We start from the raw sequence: 19,353 nt of genomic DNA, 5'->3' as shown, positions 1-19,353 counted from the left end.
TTTGTAACACAGAAAGATTACTCTGGGTGAGGACAATGAGAAACTTCCTTGACAGGGAGGTGATGGCTAAAGTGGATTTTGAAAGCTGGATGAATTTGGTAATGGTGAGGTGGGGACAAAATGATATAAAATTCAGATGCACAGGCAGCATAAACAGCAGCCCAGGGGCAGGAATGGGAGCTCCATTGAGCCGCCTCAGTGCAGAGATCTGTGGGTGATGGGAGGCCAGGGGGAAAGTGGCCTTGAGATTAGGTGCCATGGCGGGCAGACTGCGATCAGACCAAAACCAGTCTTCGAATGCCAGGCCAGGAAGCTGACCTTGACCGTAATTGTGATGTATGGGATGCAGTGCTCAGGCTGGGCTTCAAGATTAATATGGTGACTTGAAATGGATCCAAGGAAGATGACAGTAAAACTAGGAAAGCCAATTGGGAATCTACTGCACTTAAAAATAAAAGATCAGAGGCCCTGAATCAGAGGGAATGACAGGGGCATGGTTTCTATTGAAAGAGCCAACGGAACTCTGATTAGTATTAGAAGTTAAAATAATTTTTGTGTCATTTACTGTTTTTGGCTAATCTTGCAACTGCTTTTCCAAACTAGCTTTAAGTACTTAATTGCATTTATACCCATTGATATTTTTCTGTTTTTAAAATTTATAAACACAGAGCTCTCAAGTTATGCCATGAACATATAGAAGGAATTAAAATATAAATAAATTGAAACTATTTAACTCATTAAATAAATGCACTGCTTACGATCCTTACTTGGGTAATATTTGAGTTAGTAACTCTTTCAAGTGATATCTCTTTTTGCTTATATCTAAAAGACCTATAATATTTTACAGCTACATAAGTATTTAATAAAGGTGGTGGATTTCAGAAAGTTTAAGTATAAAATTGAAGAGCTTACAGAACACCCACACATATTTTATTTTATTTATTTATTTTAAAAATTATTTATTTATTTATTTATTTTTGGCCATGTGGCTTGTGGATCTTAGTTCCCTGACCAGGGATTGAACCCTGGCCTTGGCAGTGAAAACATCAAGTCCTAACCACTGGACTGCCAGGGAATTCACTGTTTTATTTTATTTTCTGAGGTATAGTTTACACACAGATTGTTACTGAGACCAAGCTCGCTCTACTTGCCACATGACAGGCCAATAAATTGGGAGATCAGTTGTTCGGGCAAGGAATAATGATTTTATTCGGAAAGCCAGCAGACCAGGAAGATGGCAATCTAGTGTCTCAAAAAACCACCTTCCCTCAGTCTGAATTCAGGCTCTTTTTATACAGAGGAAGGGGAGGGGGAGGGGCCCACTTTGGTGCCAACCAATGGCTGAGCAGGACTGTTAATAGTTGCTCACTTGGGGGAGGGGCCCACAATGACCCCAACCAATGGCTGAGCAGGACCGCTACCAGTCGCTTGCTAACAGCCAGGTGCATGCCCCATCCCTATTACAAGATCTTAATGTAGAGATCTTAAATACATAGTTTGATGAGTTTGGCAAACATACACCTGCACATAACCTTGCCCTGACGAAATATAGAACTTTTCATCACCCAGGAAGTGTGCTTTTTCCAGATAATCCTGCATCACTCCCTACTTCCCCCACTGTTCTGATTTATTGTCACAGATTGGTTTCGACTGTCCTAGAATTTCACATAAATGGAATCATGCAACATGCACTGTTTTACTTTCACCTGTGGTAGAGATTCGCCCGTGATGGTTGCACAAATCTGGAGTTGTTTCCTTTTTATTGCTGAGGAGGATTCTGGTATATGAATACCTCATTGTTTGTTTGCCCATCCTCCTGTTGGTTTGGGTTGTTTCCAGTTTGGGGCTGTTATGAATAGAGCTGCTATGAACATTTTTGTGCGGGTCTTTTTGTGGCCATATGGTTCCCTTTCTTAGACAAATGGCTTGGGAGCCATGGCTGGGTCATATGGTAGGTGTATGTTTAACCTTTTAAGAAATGGCTACACTGTTTTCCAAAGTGTGTGCATTTTAAGAATATATTTTAGGATTGTGTGGTTCTGGACATCTTATTCTTATAAAACCTACCACAAGACTTGATTAAGAATGTAATATTCACGTTAGACTTAGAACGATATTTCCTGTGGCAAGGAGGACTTAGAGATTACAGGTGTCTGGCTTAGCCATCAACACCATTTTCTCCATAATTATGCTATAAATTAGGGGTGACCCCTGAGCCTCTTCTAGTAAGAACTTAAGTAACCGGAAGGTGGACACAAAACCCTCCAAGGTGAAGTGGTGCCTCAAGGAAAAACATGCTATCATGTCACATAAGTTAATAATTTTAAGGAGCCTGTAGGCTTGGCAGTGGAATTAAATGCTTAACAATAATTCAAAAATGGCTTAGAGAAACTTAAAAATGTGAATCATTTAGCAGGACTGAAATTTTGCTCCTGACATATAAGTGTGACACAGGAGAGCACTTACCTGGGAATTTATTACCAGCTTCTGAGCAAACAAAGCCTGACCTACATTTGACTAAAGTCAGCTGTCTTTGGTTAATCCTATGGGCTTCTTTTTATTAATGTCACAATCGCTAATGTGGTATAACATTGTCATTACCGAATAGCACAGTGGGATGAGCTGCAGCTGTTATTTCTCTTTCAGAACTTACTGAATCATTAAATCTGAGTTTGGGAGAATACAAGTTGTAAAGATTATTCAAATTCTGATTGAGAAATAGGACTACAGGGAAATTGTAGGTACATAAAGTAAAACTTTGAATCAATCAATGTTCCTTTTTTTTGGTGAAGGTTGAATGATCAAAATTGTTCCTTATGTTTAATTTAAAACCAAATGTCAAGGAAATAGGTGAACAAAAGGAAATAAAAGAACAATAATAATTACATGCTAAGTCTCTTTTTCTGTGGGGAAACCGATGTGTTGTTACTGGGGAAATATTAGGAAAATCATTTTCCTTCAAAAGATTGTAACATTTTAAGAATCTTAAATTAGTTTAAGAAGGATACACTTTAATACTCTTTAATACCTAAGGAAATTTTGATGTATTGTTTGTAGGTCTTCCTTGCAAAAAGTTCTCTCTTCTTTTAGAATTCTTACTTTGCCTTTGGTCACAATTAGTCCTTCGTAAAGGGTATGAACCTGCAGTTTCTAAACTGAACCAAGTTACGTTAGCGTGGCTCAGAAAATTTTCAGTTTTTGAAGCAGGAGTACAGTGATATTGAATTTTTGTTGGATACCACATAAACTACTAGCCCAAGATACTTCACAGTTTCTTCAATGTGATTGTACTACATTCCCCTCCAGGGTGTCAAGTATTTGCAAAACTGGGTTTTCACAGTTGCTGTGATAAATAGCAATCACCATGTGAAACGCAAAGTGGAATGAGGGCTGAGGGTGGCAGTGTCCAATCTGATTCCAAGGTTTAAGAAGTTGTGTGGTGCCCAGGATGCACACATCCTGATTATTAAATGCTTGTGGGGCTTCCCTGGTGGCGCAGTGGTTGAGAGTCCGCCTGCCGGTGCAGGGGACACGGGTTCGTGCCCCGGTCCGGGAAGATCCCACGTGCCGCGGAGTGGCTGGGCCCGTGAGCCATGGCCGCTGAGCCTGCGCGTCCAGAGCCTGTGCTCCGCAACGGGAGAGGCCACAACAGTGAGAGGCCGCGTACCGCAAAAAACAAAACAAACAAACAAACAAACAAAAGTGCTTGTGGTTATTTAAGGATGGGAAAAAAAAAAACAGATTTTCTTTCAGTTTTTGTGTATTATTTTTTCAAATGGCTATTCAGTTGTTAGGACAAAAAAAATTACCAAGTTATATGGACCTAACAAATTTTTTAGTAAATAAAGCAGTTGGTCATTTCTCTTGGGTTAGGGATGTTGTGAAAAAATTACAAACTCACTTAAGGATCCCTTGAAGGAGAGAAATTTGGGGAACTCCTGGTATAATCTAATGATCGAATAAGATCATTTCTGACCTGTTAGGTTAATTCAATTACTGTGTTTTGAAAGTTATTTTAAAATGTTGGGAGCAACAGAGTTCAGAGATTGGCATTTCTTTCTTTTCTTTAAATTGAAGTATAGTTGATTTACAATGTTGTGTTAATTGCTGCTGTACAGGGAAGTGATTCAGTTATACATATATATATATATATATATATATATATATATATATATATACACATTCTTTTTCATATTCTTTTCCATTATGGTTTATCAAAGGATATTGGATATAGTTCCCTGTGCCATACAGTAGGACCTTGCTGTTTATCCATCCCATATATAATAGTTTTCTTCTGCTAATCCCAAACTCCCAATCCATCCCTCCCCCCCAGCCCCTTGGCAACCACCAGTCTATTCATAGCTTGGCATTTCTGAAGCTCATTTCTTCTAGATGATATTTTGGAACTCAGGCCTTCTGCAATGACATCATTGACTCCAAGCAAAACTTTTAAGTTGAAAAGCTTGTCTTTGACATCATACCCCATGGGCACAGACATCCCTGCATACCTGGAATGCTTGCTCCCCACCACTCCACTCAGCATGTGGTCTGTGGAGCAGCTCATCAGAAATGCAGACTCTCAGGTCCCACCCAGAACTGCTGAATCAGAGCCTGTGTTATCACAAGGCCTCTAGGTGACTCACATGCACATTAAAAGTGAGAGCCACTGCCGTCACATCCCACCTCAGCCGCTCTAGATGAAATCCCCCATTCCCTTTGAGTGCATCTTTTTTTTTTTTTAAAGCGGTAAGCGGGCCTCTCACTGCTGTGGCCTCTCCCATTGCGGAGCACAGGCTCTGGACGTGCACGCTCAGCAGCCATGGCTCACGGGCCCAGTCACTCCTTGGCATGCAGTATCCTTCCAGACTGGGGCATGAACCCGTGTCCCCTGCATCAGCAGGCAGACTCTCAACCACTGTGCCACCAGGGAAGCCCTGAGTGCATCTTTAAAATCTAGTTTTTGGTTCCCTATCTGATTTGGGCCTTACTATCCACTACTTAAACCAAAACTTCCTAATGAATTAATGTCTAAGGATAGTTGAAGTGTGCTATCATTTCCCATATAACTTAGGAATTTGGGGAGAACCTTCATATAAATATTTATCTAACCCAGCATTTTCAAAATATCTGTTTTGGACTGAATGCTTGTGTTCCCCCACCCAAATTCATTAGTTGAAGCCCTAACCATGAAATGTGATGGTATTTGGACATGGGGCCTTTGGAAGTCAGGAGGGTGGGGCCCTAGTGATGTGATTAGTGCACTTGTAAAAAGAGACAACAGAGAGCTTGCTCTCTCTCCTGCCATGAGAACAAAGAAGAGGTTATGTGAGCACACAGCCAGATGACAACTGCCTTTAATCTAAGAGAAGGAGCCTCAGAATGAAACCTACCTTGCTGGCACCTTGGTCTCGGACTTCCCAGCCTCCAGAACTGTGAGAAATGAAATCTGTTGTTCAAGCCACTCAGTCTATGGCATTTTGTTATGGAGTCTGAGCTGAGACACGGACCATAATCAGCACCTGGTACAATTGGGAAGCCCTGCATGTCCTAATTCAGTAGTTCTGGGGTCCAGAAATTTGTTTATATATAGTCTACACAGTGAGTATTAGGATCAGATACTTAATAAACCCACTACTTCCCAGACTTACTTGACTGTAAGAATCACCTGAGAATTTGTAAGCTCTCAGATAAGAACCTATAAAATAGGTGTTTTTAATGAGTGTGCTGCACGATTTTGATAATTAGGTAATTTGGGAAAATCTTTTAACCCAAGGATTAAAAGTGATGGAGTTCTGAGCACTTGCTGTGGACAGGTAGGAATATGTTAGTGGGCTTCTCCATTCAGTGATCCTCCTACTGATGTGGCCCCAGGAAAAACTGAAGTTGGCAGTGTTATTCTTCAGGCACTTCCAGCTTCCTTTGCGTGTTCCTGCCTTTCTTCCAGGTGACCAGGGCTATTTTCAGCCTTCCACATCCACATATGCCTTTGGATTCTGGTCCACTTGGAAGGCATTTTGAAAAAGAATTCAATTAAGTTATATATGACAAGTTGTAACTTAATGCAACGTTCTTCCCATGTGGGCTTGCAATTCAGTGTGGGCCATTCCCTGCCCTTGAATAAATGCAGGGAAGTGTGGGTGCAGGTGTGGGGGGCAGTGATAGGCATGAGAATTTTAAGGCAAGAGAAGCGTCTTCATACCTCCCCCCCCATCATCTTTCATAAGAAGTCATCTAATCTGAGCACAAATAAGTTGTTTTCTAGTTTTTGCCATTGCTTCAAACCAAGGTTGGCTCTGAAAAAAATCGTAGCACAGGTGTCTAAGATTTTCTAAATGCATAGAATTTGAAAAACTGTCACAATGGAATGTTATTTTTTGTCTTGTAAGTGTCTTTGACGTTTCTCCGTGCAGCCAGCTCACTGCACTCTCTTGTGTTCTGGCTGTATATTGAGTGGTCGGCTCACTGTATACCCTGAAATGGGTTTCTCTGGTGTGGAGCAGAAGGTATGGATGTCAGGCATGTGGGGTGGAAAAGTGGGACGTGAAAAGTGGGAAAGCACCTTTCTGTGCTGCCAGAGAGGAGTCCACAAGGTGCTGTTCTGGGTTCTGGCCGTCATTTAAAGGGAAAACTTCACAATGTCCAGAGCAAATGAAGGAGGAGGATGTCCTCAAATTCCTTGCAGCAGGGACCCACTTAGCGGCCCGCACCTGCACTTCCAAAAGGGACAGAACATCTACAAAAGGAAAAGTGATGGCCTCCACATCATAAATCTGAAGACTACCTGGGAGAATCTCTTGCTAGCGGCTCGTGCTGTGGTTGTCACTGAAAACTGGGCTGATGTCAGGGTTCTTTCCTCCAGGAAGAGTGGCCAGCCAGCTGTGCTCACGTGTCCTGCTGCCACTGGGGCTGCTCCTATCACTGGCAGCTTCACTCCTGGGACCAGCCAGCCAGCCCTGCAGGAGCCCTGACTCCCAGGGCTTCCTGATCCCGCTGACGTCAGCCTGTCACCTGCTCCATGGCTCTGCTTCACACAGCCTCTCCTCCGTGCCAAGGGGCCACTGCCATCCAGGCCATGACAAGAGAGCCCACTCAGCAGGTCTGAGAAGGTGGGTGCTGGCCGGGGAGGTTCTGCATGTGATCTCTGCTTGTACAGAGATACTGAGGAGATGGGGACAGAAGGGCAGGCTGCTGCTGAAAGGCTGTGACTGAGGAGGAATTTCAGGGTGAAGGGGCAGCTCCAGCTCCTGAATGTACCACTACTCAACCTGGGGTCTGAAAGTGGTGGTGGCCTCCATGCCTGCCCAGGGGTCCCCCCCCGAAGACTGGTCCCCAGGCCCCACTGCTCAGGCCACTGAGTGGGTAGGAAGAACCACTGAGTGAATTTCAGCTGTTGTTGCACAGACTCTTAAACAGAAAGCAGAAATAAGCTTGATGGAAAATAAACCTTTCTTTTTTAAAAAAGGTGAGAAAGGGCCACTTCACAGCAGCAGCAACCAAAGCCCTGGGGGGAGGGAAGGCTCTGTGGTCCATGGTCAGTGAACAGTAGGGCTGGGAATGGAGCTTAGGTCCTCTGATTGCAGTTCTGCCTTTCCAAGTAATGAAGGTGATCATAGCAAACACTTATCGACACACGGTATCTTCCTTCCTTCCTTCCTTCCTTCCTTCTTTCCTTCCTTTCTTTCTCAGCACTGAGTTTACTTCATTCCTTTTACATCTACCAAGTGAGGCTGCATTCTAGACACCTTCCTTCTATATAGATTCTTTTTTAAAAATTGCGGTATAATTGAGAGATGGCATTATATTTCAGGTGTATAAAATGATTCAATATTTGCATACGTTGCAAAATGATCACCGTAATAAGTCTAGTTAACATCCATCACCATACATAGTTACAAAATATTTTTTTTTCTTGTGATGAGGACTTTTAAGATCTACAGTTAAGTCTTGAACAATGTGGGCATTAGGGGCACCAGCCCTGTGCAGCTGAAAATCTGCATGTAACTTATAGTCGGCCCTCTGCATCCACGGTTTCTCCCAACCAAGGATCGTGTAGTACTGTAGTATTTACTACTGAAAAAAAATCTGTGTGTAAGTGGATCCACGCAGTTCAAACCTATGTTCTTCAAGGGCCAACTGTATTCTTTTGGCAACTTTCAAGTGTGCAATACCACGTTATTAACTATGGTCACCATGCTGTATATTACATCCCCATGACTTATTTATTTTATAACTGGAGGTTTGTACTTTTTGATTCTAAATCAAAGACATTTTTAGTGATATTTTACTATGTATCGTTATTTCCTTAAGAGCATAAATGCCACTAAGCTCATGTACTTATTCAAGTCAAACTGTTCTATCTATAGGATTCCGGTTCCATGCAGTTATTTTTTTAAAAGTTTTTATTGGAGTATAGCTGCTTTACAATGTTGTGTTAGTTTCTACTGTACAGCAAAGTGAATCCCCTCTTTTTTGGATTTCCTTCCCATTTAGGTCAGCACAGAGCACTGAGTAGAGTTCCCTGTGCTGTACAGTCGGTTCTCATTCGTTATCTATTTTATACATAGTCGTGTATCTTTCTTTAAGTTTACACCACATATGAGGTAGGTGCTATTACTCCCCTCCTTCTGCAGATGAGGAAACTGGGAGCTGGAGCGTACTCTAACTTAGGTCCAAACATCGTTTGTTTATTGCGTGTTGGGTCCCTGTGCAGTTACCAGCTTCTTTCCCTTGGCTCAGATGGGTCCTACAGTATTTGCTACGTGGTGATGGGTTGGACTTTTTCTCTGTTCTTTTCAGGGGGTGATGTCACGCTGTGTCAGTAGAGGGCGCTGGAGGGACATTGCCAGGGGAAGATGCTCTTCCTCCGTCTGCGGCTGCGTTCGCTTCTCCCGCAGCCATCAGTCCTGGGGGGCTGAGAGGGGAGGGACATCTGGTGGCGCTCTGCGCAGCTGTGCCCCAGAGGGGGCAGTCCCTTAGCAACCTGCAGCCCCAGCCCGGGCCCAGGAACCACCTTGCCCTGTTCTCCTGACACGGACCTGGCATACCCCGGACCCTGTGCCCTCTCACCACCCTGGCTTGTGCCCTTGACGTGTGTGGACAGCACACACTCCAGGCCTTGCACCTGCAGTGGCGCCAGACTTCCTCTGCACGCCCTCTCACCAGCCACAGCTCGCCTGTGCCTGAAGGGTCGACACTGCTTACCCAGCAACCCTAGTCCAGCCCCAGTCCAGGCAACGCAGTGAACTTCACCACCCGAGGGCTGCAAGCAGGCCGTTTTCCATGAGGCTGAATGTCAGCCTTGGGGAGGGGACTTTCCCTCTCAGTTTGTCCTTCCTTGGATAGTCTCCCTTTGTCCAAGGTCTCCTTTAGGAGAGTTGTCTTTACATCTTTGTAGTTATTCTCCTATCGGGGTTAATAATTCTTTATATTAAATATATGTTTACTGTCTCTTGACTTCCTAACCTGATCCAGACTGACACAATCGTATCCTCTTTTCCACCCAGAATAATCTCTTCACCTGTCTGCTTTGCTTTATTTCTGACTCATTTATACGAAGGTATTTTTTAAAATTTACTTTATTGAAGTATAGTTGATTTACAATGTTGCATTAATTTCTTGTGTACAGCAAAGTGATTCATTTATAAATGTATATATATTCTTTTTTATATTATTTCCCATTATGGTTTATTACAGGATGCTGAATATAGTCCCCTGTGCAATACAATAGGTCCTTTTTTTTTTTTTTTTTTTTTTTGTGGTACGCGGGCCTCTCACTGTTGTGGCCTCTCCCGTTGCGGAGCACAGGCTCCGGACGCGCAGGCTCAGCGGCCATGGCTCACGGGCCCAGCAGCTCCGCGGCATGTGGGATCTTCCCGGACCGGGGCACGAACCCGCGTCCCCTGCATCGGCAGGCGGACTCTCAACCACTGCGCCACCAGGGAAGCCCAATAGGTCCTTTTTTTAATCTATTGTATGTATAATAGTTTGCATCTGTTAATCCCAAACTCCCAATCCATCCCCTTACCCCATACAAAGGTGTTTTTTTATGACACCAATAATTCAATTGTTTTCTCTCTTTGAACTCAGAGAGTGGCCAAGGGGATATCCAATAACTGATTGATTCCACAACACATTCAGTCATAAAAACTTTCGCTGAATGCATGTTTGATGCAAGGTTCTCGGGTTCACAAGGCGGATCAAGGCACCATCTGTGCTTAGATGAGCTCTCACAGTCTTGTAGAGGAGGCATGAAGTTAAACAGATAAATTAGAATACAATGTGAGAACTACTATAGTTGAGAAATGAGCACAGCTTTCTGCGAGCACAACGACAGAATGACTCATTCTGTCTGAGGGAGCTGACACAGCCCCATCGGAACTGGATCTGGAAGAGTTTACCTAACTCTAAAGTATGTGAAAATCTGTTGACATAAATCACTATATGGTTATATACAGGGCTATGTAGATACCTATAGACCGATTTTTTTCCTTTCTTTAAATTTAATTTTTATTTTATATTGGAGTAGAGTTGATTTACAATGTTGTGTTAGTTTCAGGTGTACAGCAAAGTGATTCAATCATGCATATGCATATATCCATTCTTTTTCAGATTCTTTTCCCACTTAGGTTATTACAGAAAATTGAGTAGAGTTCCCTGTGATATACAGTAGGTCTTTGTTGATTATCTATTTTATATATAGTATATGTTAATCCCAAACTGCTAATTTATCCCCCCCCCACCTTTCCCCTTTGGTAACCATAAGTTTGTTTTCGAAATCTGTGAGTCTGTTTCAGTTTTGTAAATAAATTCATTTGTATCATTCTTTTTAGATTCCACATATAAGTGATATTATATGATATGTGTCTTTCTCTGCTTGACTTACTTCACTTAGTATGATAATCTCTATGTCCATCCATGTTGCTACAAATGGCATTAGTTCATTCTTTTTTATGGCTGAGTAGTGTTCCATTGTGTGTATATATATATATATATATATATATATATATATATACCACATCTTCTTTATCCACTCCTCTGTTGATGGACATTTAGGTTGCTTCCAGGTCTTGGCTATTGTGAATAATGCTGCTATGAACATAGGGGTGCATGTATCTTTTTGAATTATGGTTTTCTCCAGATATATGCCCAGGAGTGGGATTGCTAGACTAAGTTTTTAGACTTTTTTATCGGGGTGCTAGTAAAGGTAAAGAGGGATGGTAAAATATCGTTGCTGTGCTGGGTTCAGAGGCCAGGGCCAGACATAGGCCTGGCTTTGTCATTAACTCACTGGAGTACCCTTGAACATAGTAACTCTGTGGAACTAAACTTCTCTGTCTATAACCTGAGGCCATTAGATCACATAGTCCCATCTGTCTCTTCTAACTCTCAATGCTATATATTTTAATAGAATGCATTTAAATAGCACATGCAGGTTGTATGAAACCAAAAGAAAATTTTAATCAGAAAGCATTCTAAATTGTAACATTTAATTTTACTTAAAAAAATTTTTTTTTGTAAATACCATGGCAAAACACTTACCTTTGTTAATTCTAGGTTATAGTTACAAGAGTGGTTGTTATTTTCTATCCTTTCCATATTAACTTTTTAAAAATAAAACAATTTAGTTTAAAAAGGAAAAAATAAGAAATGCACATCGGATATAAATAGATACTCAAAGTAATTCTAAAATTAAAATGAAAAAAACTAAATTTTTTTAAAGTAAGGTACTATTTGGTTAAATAATAGGAGACATCTTGGAGGAGATCTCAGAAATAGATGCTTTAATCTGGAGGAGTTACTGTGTTTATTGTTCACTTATTTGTCTTCCAGAAATGCTTACAATCAGGAAGGGCTGGCTCTGTAATGGATCCTTTATATTTTCTGAGCAAATGCTAAAGTCAAGCCTGCAGACAGCCCTGATGTTTTGACACAACTTTAGTTACACTGGTGGCTCTAGATAGACGTTGCTAGGGACCACATGGTAGAAGGACACGTCACCAGATCTGACTTCGTGAACACTTCACAGAGGCTTGGAAGAGAAGCTGAGAAATAGATTCCTTAATGAATATCATAGGTGAGGAGAAAATGTCCAGAATGTGTGTATATTTATTTGTCAGTATGATGTTGTTAAAGGTCTCTGAGGATGTTGGTATCTGCAATTATTTTAAGATATTTAGCATTTGAGGTGGCATATGGGCTTTTCAGCGGAGTCTACTTATTCTGTCTATAGCAGCTTAGTATGATGACTGGGCGACTGGGATTTGGAGTGACAGCTTGGAAAGTTTACTGCAACTCTGAGCCTTAGGTTCACAGGTCTGCAAAATAAGGCTGGTGATAATAGTACTTACACTCACTGTAGGATTAAAGAGGTGATATATGTCACGAAGTACCCCATTGTCTGGAAAAGAGAAAGCACTCAATAAAAGTAAGGATTTATTATGATCACTAGAGCAAATGTCTCAGGAAGACGATATGGAGGGGCCAGATGCCAAAAGGATGGGTCCAAGTTTTGGATTAGGAGCGTACTCATTGTGTATCCTCAGATGAGTCCATGATGATCTTTAAATCCTGAGTTTTTTATTTGGAAGATTGAACTTACTAAGTCTGCTTCCTTCCCTTCTAGGATTGCTGTAAGAACCAAAGGAGAATGTGTATGTGAGAGTACTCCCTGCATGCCATGGGCCAGGGGAAGCAATTCCTGTGTGGCAGGATCATCTTCCAATCCACCATCCTAGCATACAGAGGGAGTCTTAAGTAAGACATGGTAGAAAGACAGAAACATGTTCAGTATCTTTTCCACAGCACATTCTATGGACTGTCTCCAAAACATATGGAATTCTGTCCATTTCTTTGATTCCTTTGCTGCCATCTTAGTTCAAGATACCATCATCTGTCATTGAGGGAAATGACCTCTTTATTTGTATTCTGCTTCTACTCTGGATCCCTTTTAAGCCATTTTCCACTCAATTTCCAGGGCAATGTTACTCTTCTTCTTAAAGCCCCATAATGGCTTCCCATCACACTTAGAATAAAATCTGTACTCTTTACCATGAAGTCATGTCCATTTCAATCCCTGCTCACCTCTCTGATTTTATCTTCTCTTACTTTATGTTGCCAACTACACGCCAGCCTCATGAGCCTTCCTTCTATTCTTTAAGAAGGTCAAGTTCATTCCTAAGAGCATTGATCTAGTTGCCCTGCCAGCCTAAAATATGCTTCCTCCTGATGGCTTCCCCCAGTCCTGTTGCAACTGACTATTTCTTGTCAGTTGGTCTCCCTGGAGAGGATTTTTCTGGCCATTTTATTGCACTGTCTTATTTTAATTTTCTCCATAGCTTATTGTCTTTGAAGTTTAGCTTCAGAAGAATGACATCCTTATCTGTCTTTTTTTTTTTTTTTTTTTTTTTTTTTTTTTTTTTGTGATACGCGGGCCCGGACTGGGGCACGAACACGTGTCCCCTGCATCGGCAGGCGGAGTCTCAACCACTGCGCCACCAGGGAAGCCCTATCTGTCTTATTTGATGCTTCATTCCTAGGACCTAAAAAATACTTGGCATACAATAGGTGCTAAAAAAATCCATTAGTTAAACATATAAATTAAACTTTAAAAAGGGTCAATATTAACAAGTACTTGCTTATTGTTATTCATTTTTTGTTTGTTTCACTTAGAAGACTCTAAAGGACCTCAAGTCTCCTCCAGGATAGGACTTCAAATGCTTGAATTTATCTCCTTCATGTACTCACCTCTTGGAGCCTGGAATGACTCCTAGCTTCTAGAAGGATCTGGTTCTTTGCTTTGGGGCTAGCGCTGACATCTGGGGAGGATAACAAGTAGAGAAAAGAAAAAAAGCCTAAGGGCACCAACAGCAGTGGAATAGATTTGTAGCAGTAGAATGTCTCCAAATAAACTGTTGTATATTCATGCAATGGAATGTAAGGAAGAGAGCAATACTGCTTCATGAGGCATCTTGCAGTCATAATGGTGAATGAAGGAAATAACAGAGTACAAACTATATACCATATGATTCCACTTATTTGAAGTCCGTGAACAGGCAAAACTAATGTATGGTGATTCAAGTCAGGACAGTGGTTACCTTTGAGGGGAAGGTATTGACTAGGAGGACGCATGAAAATACTCTACATTATATATGTAAAAATGAATCCCCTTTTATATTTAATATTGATACAACTCAATAAAAATATTTTTAAAATCCATGGACAAAGCCATTAAAAAATCCTGAGGAGGGAGTTGTGGGGGAAGTAACAGAGAGGGAGGTCAGAGATGGTGCAGCTACATTTAAGGTAGACCCAGCATGGACCCACCATCCATGGACTCTGTGGGTAGGTGATATAAGCGAAGCTTCCCACTGCTTGGATGAACATATACACACTGCTATATATAAAATAGATAACCAACAAGGACCTACTGTATAGCACAAGGAACTCTACTCAATATTTTGTAAAAACCTATAAGGGGAAAGAATCTGAAAAAATAGATATATATGTATGTATAACTGAATAACTTTGCTGTGAACCTGAAACTAACACAACACTGTAAATCAACTATACTTGAATAAAAAATAATTTAAAAAATTTTTAAAGGGAAGATATTTAAAAATTAAAAAATTTTTAAAAATGGAAAAGAAAAAAATCTTCACCTGCATATCCTGTAAAACCTAATCAGCCTAATTGTGAGGTCACAACTCTAGTGCCCAGAGAACTCAAGATATTCAACATTGCTCAAAAGTCAAGATTTTAGTAGCAAAAACAAGCATAGGAAATGCTGAATTCTGGAAGTGAAAAAAAACAACAGCATAAACAGTGACACACGGCGCATGCAAAATTTACGTACATGACAACAAAAAATTGATGAGGCTGGCGACCCTCTGATTTTTTTTTTAAACAAGACAGAGTAAATTTCTCAAGCACAGGAGTCACAGAAGCTTTGATGGTATAGACTAATCAAGGCAAAAGCCCACACCACCTAACCTCCTTCATGTACAAATTCATATTTTCCTCTAGGTTAAAATTCTGCTCCTCTGAACTCTATAGAATAGAAGGGAATGTAGTGGGTCAGTTGGCAGGAGACGTGACATTCTGAGGCTTGTAGAGCCGTTTAATTAGATGAAATGACAGTCAATGCGATAGACCACTGCTTGGATGATTTGCATTCTCTATAAATTATGGAGCAGATATTTATTCTTTGCAGAGAACGGTTCCTTTTCTCCCTTTTGGCTCAAATTCCCTCTGATTTTTCAGAATGATCAAGTGCTTGGAAATACATTTCGTGTGGTTTGTTTTATTTTTAAAGATGGGAGGAGTATATATGTGGCTGAAAAGCCAACTCGAAATGTGAAGTTCTTTCCTAACATCTATACATGAAGCTCGCATTTCCGTGCGTTTTCTTTTTTTTTTTTTTCTTTTTTTTCGTGCGTTTTCATGGCTGGCATTTCGAAGAGCATCATGCTTGCGATTCTTTACAGAAGACCTGAGGTTGGCTTAAAGAGGGCTCGAAAAGCACAGCTTGTTTCAACAGAACAAAATAGCTCATCTAGTTTGCAATCTACTGCCATCCAGAACTGGGTAGCATTGTGGTAAGTGGTACTTTAGTTCCTAGCTTTAGAGCCCCTGTAGGTTTCCCTGTTTTTTTTTTTTTTTTTTTTTTGGTGGTACGCGGGCCTCTCACTGTTGTGGCCTCTCCCGTTGCGGAGCACAGGCTCCGGACGCGCAGGCTCAGCGGCCATGGCTCACAGGCCCAGCCGCTCTGCGGCATGTGGGATCTTCCCGGACCGGGGCACGAACCCATATCCCCTGCATCGGCAGGCGGATTCTCAACCACTGCGCCACCAGGGAAGCCTGGTTGCCCTGTTTTATCAGACCTTTTTTAAGTATAAGCCACGTTCCTATTCCCCTTTGTCTGGGTTTCTCCAGCCTGTGCTTACAAGTGAAGCTATATTATTAAGAATCAGCTGGTTCCTCTGGCTTTTGCTCTTCCTGTTCACATAGGATCTTAGGTTCCTCGGGTGAGGTATCCCTCAAGTATTAGGTGTTCCCAACAGGTATCTCATATATGCTTATAAACCAGCCAGGCTCAGCTGGGCAGCACTGCATCAAAAGACAATTATGTGTCTGCCACCGTGAGACCCAGAAGCCCTTGAGATGGCATGGCCAACGTGGTGAAGAATGAGTGATGGTTTTAAAATATGGCTCCAATAAAGAAGATGTGGTACATATATACAATGGAATGTTACTCAGTCATAAAAAGGAAGGAAATTGGGTCATTTGTAGAGACATGGATGGACCTAGAGACTGTCATACAGAGTGAAGTAAGTCAGAAAGAGAAAGACAAATATCACATATTAATGCATATATGTGGAGTCTGAAAAATTGGTATAGATGGTCTTATTTACAAAGCAGAAATAGAGACACAGAGGTAGATAACAAACATATGGATACCAAGGAGGAAAGGGGAGGGTGGGATGAATTGGGAGATTGGGATTGACATATATATGCTATTGATACTATGTATAAAATAGATAACTAATGAGAACCTACTGTATAGCACAGGGAACTCTTCTCAATGCTCTGTAGTGACCTAAATGAGAAGGAAATCCAAAAAAGAGGGGATATATGCGTACGTGTAGCTGATTCATTTTGCTGTACAGTAGAAACTAACACAATATTGTAAAGCAATTAAAAAAATAAAATAGCATAAAATATGGCTCCAAATTCTGTGATGTTCCTTCAATCAAGGTCATGTCTGTGTCCCTTCCCTTAGAATCTGGGTGGGCCAACCATCCTTTGACCAGTAGAGTATGGCAGACACGATACTGTGTGGCTTCCGAGGTCAGGTCTTAAAAGCCATGCCACTGCCACCTGGCTCTCCTGGAACATTTCCTCTCCAGGTGGTCTCTCTTGGGACACTGTCTCTCAGAACCCAGCTGTGAGAAGACCAAGCCACATGGAGAAGCAACGTGTAGGTGCTTGATCAGTAGTCCTGGCTAAGTCCACAGACTTGGAGTCATCCCAGCCCGACATGGGACTGAAAAGCCCCCAGATAATCCCAATACCCAAGAGTTTGGACCCCCCCATCCCTCCCTCTCTTCCCAGCTGAGGCCCCAGACATTATGGACCACAGGCAAGCCTTTCCCACTGCCAACCTGTCCAATCTCCAGACCTTCCGAATCATGGGATATGATAAAATGGTGATTTTTATCTCAGTTTGGGTTGGTTCCCCAGCAGTAGATAACTGGAGTAGAATGCTTTACTTTCCTTTTGGATTTTGTGCCCTGCTGTGTCAGAGTGGTCCTGAGGAGGGCTATTTGTCCTCTGAGCTCACTCAGGCTCAGAATCACACCTTACATCTTAGAGCTCATCTGTATGAAGGCTAAGAAGCCTCTCTACCTACAGAGGCCCCTTGGGCCTGTCCCACATCTTCCTCAGATGTCTTTCTCCTAACGTTCTGCAGCACCTCTGTGTCAACAGGCCTCCAGTGGGCACAGTCCATCAATCTTCCAAATGAACCCAGACAAAAGTTAATCCTCATTATCCTCAGTCTATTGATAACCATAATGCCATTTGCAGCAACATGGATGGACCTAGAGACTGTCATACTGAGTGAAGTAAGTCAGACAGAGATAGACAAATATCATATGATATCGCTTATATGTGGAATCCATTAAAAAATGATACAAATGAACTTATTTACAAAACTGAAACAGACTTACAGACTTAGAAAATGAACTTATGGTTACCGGGGGGAAGGGTAGTGGGGAGGGATAGTTAGGGAGTTGGGGATTGACATGTCCACACTCCTATATTTAAAATGGATAACCAACAAGGACCTACTGTATAGCACAGGGAACTCTGCTCAATATTCTGCAACAACCTATTGGGACTAGAACTTGAAAAAGAATAGATACATGTATATGTATAACTGAATCACTTTGTCATACACCTGAAACTAACACAAAGTTAATCAACTGTACTCCAATATAAAATAAAAAGTTAAAAAATTTTTTAAATGGATGATGTTTATGAGTTGAGGTGATAATATGTAGGTACATGGACAGAGAGTGAAACAGGATGCTTTTAAATATTTGAGTGTCTGAGATGTTACTGACACAGTAAGTGAGCAGAGACCTTAAGAAAGTGAGTGAGGAAGTCCTGTGGATTTCCAAGGGACGGCTTCTGAGCAGAGGAAAGGCAGCGACAGCAGCCCTGAGGCAGCAGCAGCTGGGATGTGTGAGTGATGGGGTCAGAGAGGAGAGCAGTGATGAGATCAGGGAGGAGAGTAGCGATGAGGTCAGGGACCATGGGGGGCCCTGGTTGGACTGAGATTTTATTGGCAGTGGGAGGAAATTTTATTTGGAGGGATTCAGCTGAAGAAGGACAGGCTCTGGCTCACCAACATAGAAGATTCATCCTGGCTGCCTTGTGGAGAATAGATTGTAAACTGGGAGTCCAAGTGGGAGGCTATCACTTGGCAATATTGTCACCTACTATAACTGGAGAAGCAGAGCATATCCTAATGAACTTTTAGTTCTACAGGAAAAGTCTGAAAAACAATATCTTCTGAAAACATGCTTCTTGAAGAACTATGGATGAAGATATTGGTCCATAAACTTTTGGGAAATCAGATAGAAAGACATCTACTAAATTTCTGAGAAAATCAAAAAAGAAACCACAATATGGTAGAGCCTTGGTCAGCCCAGATGTTACCGGACCAAACTCCAAGCAAGGAGTATGGGTCTTTTAAGTGCTAGCTGCCTGGACTCCTTGCTTGGTGCCATGCAATAAATGCTGCACTTTTTTTAACCACAACCCATTGTCAGCAGATTGGCTTTGGACCCAAGTTTGGTTCAGTAACAGTTTGAGTTGAGTTCCTATCATTTATACCCAAGGGGTCCTGATTGATCTCCTAAACTACATTGGGATCACATTTACAACAGTCCATTCATGGTACTCTAGTTTCACCTCCCTTTTGAACTTTTATATCCTTTTGTACACCGTTATTCAGAGGATTCAAAATATCTTGTCTAGTCAAGTCATCTGCAGTGATTTGCGTCTTAATTTCATATTTTAAATACATTTAAATTATCATGCATTTCAGCATCAACACCTTCTTGTTAACTCAAGAATCTCTGTGTTCTCTGGTTTTATTTTTGTTGCAAATGTTTTCACATTTTATGAATTTGCTATGTAAACTAACGCTACACAAAATTGATTCCCAGTTTTTAGTGAGCTATTACTCTTTTGATAGAAACAACAAAATGACTGAAATGTTCTCCATTTCATACATCATAAAGCAATATTGTATCATGAATTAGTAATCGGCATTCCCAATATTATAGA

Source organism: Kogia breviceps, chromosome 5 (genome assembly GCF_026419965.1).
Source record: "Kogia breviceps isolate mKogBre1 chromosome 5, mKogBre1 haplotype 1, whole genome shotgun sequence".
NCBI classification, from domain to species: domain Eukaryota; kingdom Metazoa; phylum Chordata; class Mammalia; order Artiodactyla; family Physeteridae; genus Kogia; species Kogia breviceps.
Note: the sequence above shows the minus strand (reverse complement) of the source record.